A 12,573-nucleotide genomic window follows, 5' to 3' on the forward strand; every position below is an offset into this window, starting at 1 on the left:
TAGCTGTGACCATGTGGGTTTCCTACAGGTGCTCTTGTTTCCCCCCACATCCCATAGATGTGCAGGTTTGAAGGTTAATTGGCCACTTTAAATTGCCTAGAGTGGGTAGAGAGTGGATGCAAAGGTGGGATAACATAGAACTAGTGTTAATGGGTGATCGATTGTCAACATGCACTTGGTGGGCTGAAGGGTCTGTTCCCATGCAATATCTTTTAATCAATTAATACATCAATTGTGAACAACGGAAGAAAGAATGACATGCTGACCCCCAATTATTTATTGGGTGGCACAGTGGTACAGTGTCAGAGACCCAGGTTCGATCCTGACTACGGGTGCTGTCTGTATGGAGTTTGTGTGTTCTCTCTGTGACCACGTGGGTTTTCTCTGGGTGCGTCGGTTTTCTCCCACGCTTCAAAGATTTACAGGTTTCTTGGTTAATTGTCTTTGGTAGGTTGTAAACTTGTCCCTAGTGTTAGTGTACTGTCGCTGGTCAGTACAGACTCGGTGGGCCGAAGGGCCTGTTTCTGCACTGTATGTCTAAAGTCTAAAAGTTTAAAGAAGGCTGGTTCTTAGATAGTCGGAACATGATTTTTTTTTTCTCATTCAATTTCTGTACGTAGATTTCAAGACAGTTTATTGCATTGTGAAAATAGACACAAAAAGCTGGAGTAACTCAGTGGGCCAAGCAGCATCTCTGGAGAGGAATGAGGGAGGTTTCGGTTGGAGACCCTTCTTCAGACTGGTCTCCACCAGTTCAGACTCCCACCTGTCTGAAGAAGGGTCTTGACTCGAAATGTCACCCGACCAGTCTGAAGAAGGGCCTCAACCCGAAACATCACCCAGACTAGCCTGAAAAAGGGTCTCGACCCGAAACGTCACCAATTCCTTCTCTGCAGAAATGCTGCCTGTCCAGGACCCATATGCTAATCCAGTAGCTTCTCGGCCAGTCTGGTGGGGACTATCGTGTTGAAGGCTGAACTGAAGTCTATGAACAGCATCCTCACGTAGCCCCCCCTTCTGGCTGTCAAGATGAGAGAGAGAGAGAGGTGTGCAGAACCTGGGAGACCGCATCGTCCGTGGATCTGTTCGGACGGTATGTGAATTGTAACGGGTCCATGTTGCGAGGGAGGAAGGCGCAGATGTGTTTCTTCACCAACCTCTTAGTTCCTTCTTACATATTGCATTGTGAAGGTGGATTTCTGATTGTTTTGCTGCCAATAGATTCAATACAACTACGTTGCTTCTCCATCACAGCAGAGGGCAGTTTAGAGTCCAACAATTTGGTCAGGAACTCACCCAGACCAGGTGGATACAAAATATCTTTCTCTAAAGTACATAACTGGATCAGCTGATTTTTATAATGAACTGGCAACTTCATAGTTCTTTTTGCTGAAGCCAACTTTCTATTTTTATGAGTTTATTTCTAGACGTACTGATGCAGAGGGACCTAGGTGTGCTTGTACTCAGGAAACATTAGGGAAAGATGACACCCTTGACTTCACAAAATTGAGGCAGAGGCTACAGAAATAAAGTGTATGCTTTGAACCAGTAAAAGGAACACTGATTCAATTCTTCCAGCAACTGCAGTTCTTTCTTAAACAACTGATTCAATTCTGGTCACCACACTTTAGGAAGGATGTAAGAGCCTAAGAGAGAGTACAGGAAAGATCTGCTAAAGATCTCGTTCCAGGGATGTGGGAGCTTCAACTCTGATGTTAACCTGGTAAAACTAGGCTTGTTCTCCATTGAAGAAGAGGGTACAAGGAGATTTGATAGAGATTAAGAATATGACTGGGATAGAGATGGTAAAAAGAGTGAAATGCATTCCCTGCAGTGAATGCTGCAAGAACCAGAGATACAAAACTAAAGTGTAGAGCAAAAAAAAACCCAACATGGATGTGAAGAGCAAGCTTCTAATTCTGAGTATTTAAGAAGGAACTGCAGATGCTGGAAAATCGAAGGTACACAAAAAAGCTGGAGAAACTCAGTGGGTGCAGCAGCATCTATGGAGCGAAGAAAATAGGCAACTTTTCAGGCCGAAACCGTTCTTCAGACTAATTCTGAGTAGTTCTGATATAGAACTTATTGCCTGGAATCTTGCTTCTCCAACGGGAATGAGTAAGCACTAGGAAGAAAATTAATTCCAGGGCCATGGGTAATGAGATGGGGATTGGATTCCTTTACAAAGAGCCACCATGAGCCAGATGGGCCAAATGTCCTTAACTATTGCAATGTGTTGACAATTTAATTCCTAGTTCACAATTGTCTAAAAGATGAATAGAATACTGCAGCCCTTCAATAAGCTGGCAATATTCTTTTTATATTTATTCATGAATGCTTTTCTGATTCTAATTAAGATTTTAAAGCCAGCTGGAGAATAGATGAAGGATTTATAAAGACAATTAAGTATCATTTTGATTCAAGATTAATGTAATAGCTACAATGTAAATAGTCAATAAAAAAAAACAAGGTACTAAATGAAACAATTTAACTACAATTAACTCATTCTTCCCTTCCAAATGCAATATATCAGGCAGTTTCTGAGGAATAGTTCCTGAACGGCTGGTTTATTTTGTGTTCCACTCGGCACAACTCAACTTTTAAGCAACGTGGAATTATGAATTAAAACATTTAATGGAACTGAAATTTAGTAGAGTGGAAATGTAACTGAAATTACCCACATTTATTCAAGATACCCAAGGGAATTTTTAAAATTTTCCACTCGGTCAGATATTTACTGATCTCTCCACAGATGATAGAGATTCTTGGCTGAGTTTTAGATATGCATTAAGGTTTCGTAATCCTGCTTCAGGCAGTAGCAGTAAAGTTAAACAATCACTGATTGACTTTTATTACCTCTGATTTTTCAGCCTGATAATATCAGGCACGCAGCTTGATGGACAGGTTTTTGTCGCATGTCCAAGTTATAGCCTTTGTAGATGGCAAACATGGCAAGCAACTGAAGTGATTCTGTTGGGCGTTTGCTTGTGTGTTTTCATAATATTTGTTGTCTATGTAATGGTAACCAGCTAACTTGAAAGATCCTGACTGGAAAAAAGATGTCTGTTTGCATGACTGTTTAAATTTATTTCGGACATCTTTTTGAGCAGCTGACGTAATTATTTTAAAGTGCAAAATTACAAATAAAACATTTAACACAATGCCAATCATCCAGTGTCATTCACAGGATTTATTTAAGTGTGTCCTTTGTAACTTTTCTATAGTTTTGCTGTTGTTACTGTTAATGCAGTCTGCTGGGTGAAGACAGAAATGATTATAGATGGGTTAATTTAAGCAGATTGTAATTCTGCAAAAGACAGCTGATAAGGTATTGCATGTTAGATTGTCATCAAGATTTAAAGATAACTGGTACCACATAAATGTATCTAGAAACTGAAGTCAGCATAAATTACTTCTCGCTGTAATTGTTACTGGATACCAATACCATTGCCCAGAGACCAGGTCACATAGTGCTTGTGTTTTAACCTCTAAGCAATTAAACATCAATGTTTTTGTGACTTATAAGATGTGACTGCACCTGGCAATGAGCGGTGTGATACACGCATTTAAACAGCAACGCATTTGTGTTGCTGAGAGGTGCTGAGGTAGTGAGGAGCCTAAGAGGTTAGAGGTCTTCCAAACATCTTTTCGATTCGGGGGAGGTCCCTGAGGTTTCAAAGATTGCAAATCCCACATCTTGCTGAAAAAGAGAGCAGCTATAAATCAAATTACTATAAACCAATCAGTTTAAACTTAATGATGGAGCAAGTTCAAGAAACCATGATCTTGGACAAAATTAGCAGTGACATTCAAGTACAGATTAATTTAAGAAAACCAGCATGGATTTGTTGAAATAATGTGGAGGGTTGATGAGGGAGATGCAGTTAATATATAGACTTTCAAAGGGCGGTTGATTAGGTATTGTGTGTTAGATTGTCATCAAGATTTAAGTTCTTGGAGTAAAAGGGATTTAGCAGCATGGACAAAAATTTGGTGAGGTAACAGAAAACAGAGTAGAAGTGAAACATTTTTTTCAGTTTGAAGTGAATGCCGGTGTCTGATCAGTTGGTACTTGAGCCATTTATTTTATTAATGCATAGAAATAATTTGGACAAGTGTATAGATGGACAGACTGGTGGTTTTGACAGATAGATGGCAGGTGAAATTTTACACTGAGAATTGCAAGGCGTTATATTTTGGCAGAGACAATGAAAAGAGGTAATTTATACTGGAAGGCACCATTCTAAATGAATTACAGGAGCAGAGAGATCATAAAATGTGCAACTATGGTTCACTGAAAGTAGTGGAGTCAGTGGAGAAAATCGTATAAAAGGCTATGGAAACTGGGGCAATGAGTACGTGAGCAAGGAAGTCATGACAAACATCTGTAAGACTTTGGTTTGGTTTGGCCAGAATTGAAGTAATGTATCTAGTTCTGGGAATTATACTTTTGGAAAGATGTAAATATTCTCGGAGAGGGTGCTAAAGACTTTTATGAAAATTATTCTGGGGATAAGGGATATTTGTTAAGTGAATAGACCAGGAGAGGCTGTTGTTATTCTCCAGGGAACAGAGGAGATTGTGAGGGAAGTTGACTGGGATCTTTCAAATTAGAAAGGTTAGAGAGAAAGTTAATAAAAATATAGTTTCCATTGGGGGAGGTCTCAAGAACCAAGTTACATAAAATGAAGGTGCATGGTGGGTGTAACTTGTGTGGCCTTCTGGATTACGCCTTTTCAGGAGGGGATGTGCTTTGTATCAAGCAAAATTTGAATGTTTGCAAGAACATAATGTTTTTGCCAGTTAATTGTTTTCCATGCAGGATCTAAGTGCATATCAGCTGCTTGGTGTTGACAGGTTTGTGTTTCAGTTAGAGACAGGAAAATGATTCAAAAATGGATGAAAATTATACCAGAAACAAAGAACAAAGCAGGAAATGAACATCACTTAGGCTGAGTCTTAAAAAAAATTTACGGGACGTTTCAAATGAAAAATAATACACTAAGTGCGCCTTAGTGTAGGCAGGACAGATATTCTCATAGAATTGCTTCCAGGCATCATAACTGGCAGTACATGGCGGAAGATGTCAATCTGGCCTGAGTGTCCAGGTCTCTCATTCATCCTGTCCTATGTTTGTGTGTTCTCGGAGAGACCTAGTTGCATTCATAGGTCCAGGTGCCAGATGGGCTGGAGTCGATCTTTCATACCCCAAAACCTTAGCTTTAGGTTGAGAAATGTAATTTTTTCCTCATAATTTATATTTTATTATCTGCATCCCTTTTATAAATGATGCACCTTTGTCAAAAACTTTACACCAATATGAGATAAGCAAGTTCTGGAAAGGCAAGTACTTTTGCCGGCCATTCCCAAAATGAAGCAGCAACAGACTCTTAAGGTATAGAGATAACAGGCAGGTAAACCATTGAAATGAAATCAGCAGCTATCCCTTGGGGAATTAAATAACAATTCCTGCAGGTAGAGTGAAAGTGAACACTATACCCCCAGATTAAAATATTGAACCACATTTTTAAACATTGAAAAGCGTACATATAAAATTAACTTTTTGTTGTGAAATGGTTTGCAAGGCAATGATCAAACATCTGATGCTATTGCAAGCTCTTTTGTTTTGAATATATTTCAGGATCTGAACATTGACAGCAAGGCTAGAGCTTATTGTGTATCTCTATTTGCTTCGTGCGTGAAGGTGGTGGTGAGCCACGGACATAAATTAGAGCAGTAATTCTGGAGAATGTACTCCTGGAGAGCTGTTGTGTTCCAGGTGTTAGATCCAGTGAAAAAGCAGGAATGAGGATTTATTTCCAAGTCACAATGGGGTGATCTGAAGGTAGTTTTCTCATGCACCTGCTGTTTTTGTCAGAGATCATGGGTTTGGGATATGCTGTTGGACTAGTCTGGGTGAATTACTTATGTGCATTTTGTTAACGATACCCAATGCAGCCACCTGTACGGTGCAGCCAAATATGCACTGATAGTCCAAGGAATGAATTTAGGCTGGTAGATGTGTGCCAATGAAGTAGGCTAGTTTGCCCTGGATGGCATCACGTTTGTTGATAGTTGCTGGAGCAGGACTCGTACAGCTGATTAGAGAATGTACCATTGCATTCTTGACCTGTGCCTTGTAGATGGTGGAGAGGTCTTAAAATATCAAGAGTCAATTGTTGCAAATTACCCTCTTCTAACCTGCTCCCACAGCTGTGGTATTAATGTGGCTAATCTGTATGAGTTTCTTATATAGGCAGACATATACTTCAAACAGAAACTACGAGGCTGTGGCTGAACATTTATTAGTTTTTGTGAAAGTTTAAGACCTTGATTTTCATGCATTCCTTTCCTCAGCGGGCCAGAGGCTCTGTTGGTGCACTGGAGGCAACGGCGAATTTCATCACTGATTTCTGCTTCAGTACGAGGTGGATCCTGAGAATGGGAAGCATCCGTACTTCCAGGGTCTCATCATAAACCTTTATGGTTGGATGAATGCTGTTACAGAGTGGGGGCAAGTTGGCATGGAAAGTTAATTCTATGGAAGTGCACGGTCATTCTCTTATCTGCTGAGTAGATGATAACTTTAAACTTGGCTCCAAATATATGCATGCACAAATGTCACCCACATATTACAGCTCAACGACTGAAGTTGTGATGACCTTGGTTCTGGATTGGAGGCAGCATGGATAGAACAGTCTCCCATTTGTTCTATACATTAGCTTTACTCCAAAGCAGACTTGTTAGAGGTGAGGAACAGCATTTCAGCAAAGATTGTGAAAAGTGTTGGAGCACTGATGTAGCCTTTCTTGACACCAGTCTGTCCTGAGATTGAACCGGTTGTGGACATGGTGCTTACGATCACTGCGTACAGGCCATCAGGTGGCGTCATGTGGGCGCCATCATGTGGGCGGCACAGTGGCGCAGAGGTAGTGTTGCAGCAACAGAGACCCTGGTTCGATTCTGACTATGGGTGCTGTCTGAACGGAGATTTTGTGTTCTCCCTGTGACCATGTGGGTTTTCACCGGGTTCTCCCGTATTCCTCCCACACCTCAAAGATGCAGAGATTTGTAGGTTAATTGGCATTGGTAAAATTGTCTAGTGTGTAGGATAGTGTTAGTGTACGTGATCATTGGTCGGCAAGGAATGGTGGGTTGAAGGGCTTGTTTCGGTGCTGTATCTCTTTAAAAAAAGTAACCTATAAAATGAAATTGAATTTATTCTATTTTGAGTCTCTCTCAATAGATGGTGTCAAAAGCTCTTTTGAGGTTAAAAATGGCCAAGCATAGTGGCTGGTGATGTTCCTTCCATTGCTCCTGGAGTTAGCGTATGGTGAAGGCCATGTCTACTCTGGCTCGAGACGGACAAATCCACACGGTGGTGTGGGAAGGAGTTTTGGCCACGGTTAGGAGATTATTGAAGATGAAGGCACTGACCTCCTTGTTCAGGCACCAATGTCTTATGTTTGAAAATCATCACGATACCATGTCTCTGAGGTTCTCTAGTACATTGTCCATGGCTCTGATATGCAAGATGTGGTCGTGACGTTGCCACAAATTTCTCCGCACCAAGTTTAGAAACTCAGCAGGGCCACCATCTGTTCCCAGACTTTGCTGATTTTCAATTGGCCTTTTCAACTTTGTGTTGTCAGAGGAGGTGGTGAGGCTGCATTTTGCTGGGTGCTGTATTATGGAGTCAAGGACAGGCATGTCCGGAATATGACACAGAAAAAGGCAGCTACTCAGTGGATCACAAATCTTTTGGCAGATTCAAAGGAGTTTAATAATAATAATAATGGATGGGATTTATATAACGCCTTTCTAATACTCAAGGCGCTTTACATCGCATTATTCATTCACTCCTCAGTCACACTCGGTGGTGGTAAGCTACTTCTGTAGCCACAGCTGCCCTGGGGCAGACTGACGGAAGCGTGGCTGCCATTCTGCGCCTACGGCCCCTCCGACCACCACCAATCACTCACACACATTCACACACATTCACACACAGGCAAAGGTGGGTGAAGTGTCTTGCCCAAGGACACAATGACAGTATGCACTCCAAGCGGGATTCGAACCGGTTACCTTCCGGTTGCCAGCCGAACGCTTAGCCCATTGTGCCATCTGTCGTCCCGAGTTTAGAGGCAATGACAAGAAATAATGGAATAATGGAATAATGCAGTGATTCTGTGCAAATGCCAAACCTGAGGGGAAAGGGAAAGCGTGTCAGCAGTGAATGGTGGCCATGCTTATGCCAAGAGATTAGGTTTATACGAGAAATGACCCAGACTTTCACAACCAGGGACCAGGAGCACAATAATCTCAAAGAATAAAAATCACAATTGAATTCGTACAAAGTGAGTGAAATATTATGGATTGTTGAGTGTATTCCTCTGATACTGATGCTGTCTTGCCTGAAGCTTGCAAGTTCTCCTGTTTATCTGAATACCCCAAGCTTTTATCAGGGTACTAATGTCAAATCCATACTTCAAACCTGACTACCGGTGCGGTCTGTACAGAGTTTGTATGTTCTGTCTGGGACCGCGTGAGGTTTCTACGGGAGCTCCGGTTTCCTCCCACACTTCAAAGACGTACATGTTTGTAAATTAATTGCCTTCAGTAAAAATTGTAAATTGCACATAGTGTGTAGAATAGTGCTGGTGTACGAGGTGATTGCTGGTCGGGGCGTACCTGTTGGGCTGAATGGCCTGTTTCTGCGCTGTATCTCTAAAGTCTAATGAAGAGTATCTGTGCTTAAAATGTCATATTCATCACATTATTTGGAAGTGCTAATAAGTGGAAAGTGTGCGGTCAGCTCACATTTCTATGTTGCCTTTAACAGTTTAAAGGGCACGTTCCACTTAGGTTATTTTTAGGCGACTGTCATAGTCATAGTAAGTCGCCGAAAAGCCGGCGACTGGATCCCCTTTCGACATAAAATTTGAAATTGAATCATTACTTTAACAACAACAAAAAAAACGAAGTCAGCACCGGCGACAACCTACGTCACCCGGCGACAACCTACGTTAACCTGGCGACAACTACGACAGCACCTACATCAGGAGAAGTCAAGCTATGCTCATTGGCGTCAAACCCACTGTCACCGACTGTTTCAAAAAAAATTTCAACATGTTGAAAATCCAGCACGACCAGAAAGACGCTACGACTCTTTGGGCGACTGAGGAGACTATTTACCACCATACAGGCGACACCCCGGCGACCATGTGGCAACAGCCTAGTTGCCTGTAGTCAACTAAAAAATAGCTTGTGGGACAGGCCCTTAAATGATCCATTTTTAAGTATCAAAGAAAATTTCACGATGGTGACGACAAAGTCTGATAATGCAGATACATGTTGCTGTATAATGTTACATCAGACAAAGGGTTTAAATCAATTCTTAAAAGCAAGAGGAAAGGGTCTTACAAATAAATCAGTGCATGTTTCACTCAATTTCACAGTTGGTGTAGATTCTTTGCGTTTGTATAACTAAAGTGATCATAACGAGGCATATATTTGATTGTATTATTGTTCTAAATACCATGCTGCATTCTTAACTGTCATAACTGGTCAAACTTAAAAGCTGGATACAAGGAACTGCAGATGCTAGTTTATTTTAAAAATGACACAAAGTGTTGGATTAACTCAGCAGGTCAGGCAGTATCTCTGGTGAACATGGATAGGTGATGTTTCGGGTCGGGTTCTTTCTTCAGAAGCTATTTTAAAGCTATTTACTCATTAGCAAATGTACCTTCATTATGAAGTATATAATATTTGACCTTTATTATGTTTATCTACTGATATAGTTTAATTAAAATATATTCTACAGTTTCATGAATTCTTCAGTTTTGTGTAAAACCTAAGTGCATGGTAAGTCTTTTCTATGATATGCAACTGAAAATAATTGTGCAATCGTTTTCAGGCCATTGGTGATTTTGTTAATCTCATGTAAGGAAGATATGGGCCAGAGGTGGTCAGCTATTATGCAGCTGGGTAAGGGGTCTAAACTCAACCATGGTATGTACTGCTTAATGCTATCTGGAAATCTCTCATGAATTCACGTGTGAGAACATCCAGTGAGGATACGATTACATTTTGAGCTGTGAAGCCCTGCAGAGACCATTATGCCACATGCATTCACTTATAAAGCATTTATTTATACACATGACGTGGATGCATTGGCAAAACCAGCATTTGTTGCCCATCTCATTGACTTCAATGGCACCGAATGTGAAGAGGTGAGTATGACTAAGCTGGGAATCTTACATGCATTTAGCACCAAGGAACAAAGAAGAACTTCTCTTTTGTGGGGAATAAGTTGGATTTCTCATCATTCACACAAGTCATCTACTTCCAAAGCTTATCAGGATTCATCCTTTGATTCATTTCACCTAGGTTCCCCTGCACCAGTTCCTCTTGGATAGCTACCTCCACATTGCACTCAGTAGTATTTATTTGTCCTGTTCCAGCTAGGTAACCTGGCCTTTTCAAGGCCGGCACCACAACACAGTTGACAGCAGGGTTCTATTAGTCCGCACTTGCTCTATTTTATTAATGATGGGTCCCGCTATTCAATGCTGAAGGACTTTCCCATGTACTTAGAATCAAAACTGTCAATTGTCTTTAATATTTTATCTTCTTCCATTCCAGCTACATGGTATGCCCATTTGATGTGTCTACCACACACTGTAGTTTAAAATGGGATTATTTTGTCCCACTCGTGCACCATCTCGTTAGTGATGCAGCCCTGCTATTTGCCACTCAAGATCCTTCTCAAGTCCTTAGTATCAAAGCTGTCAATCTATAATATTCAGTTAGAGTCCAATTCCCTGTTCCACATTTCCCCACCAACAGTAGCACAGTCGTGGAAAAATCACAATGTGTTTCCGTCAGTAATACAGAATAAACAACCATTTGAAGACTCCAATTTAAGGATATAGCGATAACACCTCCCATCGACGCAAATGGACAAATAAAAAAACTAATTATAAAAAGCTAACTTTTCTCTTTAAGAATAGATTTTATTTCCTCGGTACAATCTTGTTTCTAATTGTTACAGTGCAGCTTTTTTAAATTCACGTATTTTATTTGTGTTTTGCTCAATTTCTTTCAGTTTCATGTATAACATACAATTTCACACGCCAACAAATTTAGAGCTTGCCAAACCTAAAGAGTTCAGAATGCTAGTGCACACTTTCAATAATTTCTCTTTTACTTGCCAACTCAATGCAAAAGGTCAGGGAAATCTACACTAAGCATTAAACCCCAAACCACATACCGAGAGCTTTCCTCCCAGGTCAACATTACTAGTTTTTGCTGACTCTATTGGTGAATGCAGGGACTTTACATTTACTCTGTGCGTTACAAGTTATTTTTCCATGTTGAATATCTAATTTTCTCAGAAACCTATGAATGAATTTGCCATTTATAGTGATTAAAATGAGTTGTTCACAGTCAGAGAAATAGATATTTTTATTAAAATTGCTTAGTTCTTGTGAGAAATACAATTTCAGTTATATTCATAGAATTTTACCAGGAGACTTCCACTTATGAAGACATCAACAACTGCTTTTGTCAAGAAGAAAGAATAATTACTAGTATTCAAATGTGCTATGAGATTAAGTTTATTGGAGATTTTAAATTGAGGTTTTGGCAATTTGAATTATATTCCGATCGCTATGATTTTGGGTACACTTTTCGGATAAAACCCTCTATCCCAAGATATTGAGCTGCGAATGAGCACATTTTGCAGAATCTCATTATTAGTTATAATAGATTAGAATAATTACAGTTAGAATAATCTATTAGGTATAATAGATTAGTTAATCTATTAGGTATAATAGATTAAAGGTCAACATTTTTCTTGTTGGGCTGCAGGTCTTTCATCAAACAATGATCAAGTTTTGAGTTGTATTTCTGCTCATTTTGTTTTCATATGAAGGAATTTGATGCCATTTTTATACAGTGTTCTCCAGCCAAGAGGCATTGCACCTGGACTAATGCTTATAGTGTATGTATCATTACCTAATGCGTTCACATTTGTCCAAAGTCATGTGTCTTCTGACCTTTCCTCTGTGTGGCAAAATCTTGACCTTCCAAAGAGGAACCCAAGAACAAGAACTTGCCAATCTTGCATCTTCAGTATGCTGACAAAACAGCTACATAGAAAGGAAAAAAGGGAAAAACAATATGTAGCCGTTAGCTAGAGTTCAAAGGTAGAATAGTGACAGATTATAAAGCACAAATAAGGATGGTAGATGGACAAATGAAATGCTAAGATTTCTCAAGACTCTCTGGATGTTAACCCTTTCAGTCTGAAGAAGGGTCTCGACCCGAAACATCTGCCATTCCTTCTCTCCTGAGATGCTACCTGTCCCCCAGAGTTACTCCAGCATTTTGTGTCTATCTCTGTGAGTTAAGCCTGAATACTGACAGATGTGAGAAACTTTCAATATGCAATTTTACCACATGCAATCTTACCATATGCAATTTCTGTACCAACCACAGAAAACGTTTATGAATACAGTTTTCAATATGCCCGTAAAGAATTAAAGAGGTGTGCCATGGGTCTTCTACTTC

Source organism: Amblyraja radiata, chromosome 9, assembly GCF_010909765.2.
Source record: "Amblyraja radiata isolate CabotCenter1 chromosome 9, sAmbRad1.1.pri, whole genome shotgun sequence".
NCBI lineage: Eukaryota > Metazoa > Chordata > Chondrichthyes > Rajiformes > Rajidae > Amblyraja > Amblyraja radiata.